Consider the following 1,905-nt stretch of genomic DNA (forward strand, 5'->3'; position numbering starts at 1 on the left):
GATAGAGAGGGAAGGAAGAAAAAGAGAAGAAGAGAAAGAAGGAAGGAATGGAGGCAGGGAGGAAAGAAGGAAGGAGTAGAGAGGGAAGGAAGGAAAAGAGGAGAGAAAGAAGGAAGGAACGGAGGTAGGGAGAGAGTAGAGAGGAAGGGAGGAAGAAGGAGAGCGCGAAAGAAAGAAGGAAGGAGGGAAAGGAAACCAAGGGGGGGGGGCTCACCTCGTCCCACTTCATGAACTTGCTGCCCTTGATGAGGGTCTCCGGGACGCGGAGGGGCTCCAGCTGAAGCGCGTGCACCCCCGGGCGCGCCCCGGCCATGGCTGCGCGCTGCTGGCGCCGGGACCACCGCCGCCAACCGCTCGCCTCTGGCCGCTCCTTGGCCGCCTTTCCCAGGGCCGGAGCCTCCGGAGGCAGCGAGGCGGAGACTGAGCGGGGGTGGGTGGGTCCGGGCCAGGGGAGGAGAAGCTTAAAGAGGCCGCCCCGGTCGTCCCCGTCCCCCCCCACCCCACCCCTGGGGAGGAGCGCAGAGAAAGTTGGCCAAACTCCGGAGCGAGAGGCGCTGCGCCGCGCCCGGCTTCCCACGGGGTGGCAGGACTGCAGAGCCCATCGTTCCCCGTCGGGGATGGTCTAGCTAGAAGCCAGACCTATGGGCTTTAAGGGGAGGGGGCTTGGAGGAAGGACCTCGCAGGGTTTGAAGCGCGGGGGGGGGGGCGGATAAAAGCGAAAGGAGGGGCCGGAAAAGTTTACAAAGTCAATTTTGGAGATGCGTAAAAAAGACCAGCAGAGATTACAGTGTGTCCAAAAAAAAAGCAGAATCGTACAGTGAATCCTCGATTCATGACAAGAATTGGTTCTGGGACGTCCGGTTGCAGAGGGAGGCGGTTGTTAAGTGAGTCACGTCTGATTGCACAGCATTATTTTTTTTGCTATAGAGTTGGTTGGTCACGTGGATCCCGCAAAGGCCTGGAATACATTTTTTTCCCAATTTTTTCTTGGAAAAAGTTTTCATCTCTTACATATTCACACAATTATTTATTCTTCTTTATATTTATCACTTTTACACATTTATTTGTCATATAAATACACATTCTGGGTTGCTTTGCGTATCATCCCCTATACCTCTTTTGTATTTTCACTACTTTTTCTTTTCTTTTCTCCCTCCCTCCCTTCTCTACTTCCGTCCTTCCTACTCTCCTTCCCTCCCTCTTCCTTCTCTCCCTTTCCCCTTCTCCTCTCCTGCTCTCTTCCTTTCCTGCTTCCCTTCACTCCCCTACTCCTCTCTTCTTCCCCTTCCTGCCCTCTCTCCTTCTATCTTCCTCTCCTTTCCTCCCTCTTCCTTCTTTCCCCTTTCCCCTTCTCCTGCTCTCTTCCTTTCCTTCTTCCCTTCTCTCCTCTCCTCCTCTCTTCTTCCTCTTCCCCTTCCTGCCCTCTCTCCTTCTCCCTTCTATCTTCCTCTCCTTTCCTCCCTCTTCCTTCTCTCCCCTTTCCTCCTCTCCTGCTCTCTTCCTTTCCTTCTTCCCTTCTTTACTCCTCTCTTCTTCCTCTTCCCCTTCCTGCCCTCTCTCCTTCTCCCTTCCATCTTCCTCTCCTTTCCTCCCTCTTCCTTCTCTCCCCTTTCCTCCTCTCCTGCTCTCTTCCTTTCCTTCTTCCCTTCTTTACTCCTCCCTTCTTCCTCTTCCCTTCTTTACTCCTCTCTTCTTCCTCTTCCCCTTCCTGCCCTCTCTCCTTCTCCCTTCTATCTTCCTCTCCTTTCCTCCCTCTTCCTTCTCTCCCCTTTCCTCTCTCCTCCTCTCTTTCTTTCCTTTTTCCCTTCTCTCCCCTACTCCTCTCTTCTTCCTCTTCCCCTTCCTGCCCTCTCTCTTTCTCTCCATTATTCCGGCTTCTGCAACTTTGCACACGTCTGATTTTTT

The sequence above is a fragment of the Thamnophis sirtalis genome, unplaced genomic scaffold, assembly GCF_051295495.1.
Source record: "Thamnophis sirtalis isolate CommonGarterSnake01/CBP01778 unplaced genomic scaffold, rThaSir2_p1.2 scaffold_2, whole genome shotgun sequence".
Lineage (NCBI taxonomy): Eukaryota > Metazoa > Chordata > Lepidosauria > Squamata > Natricidae > Thamnophis > Thamnophis sirtalis.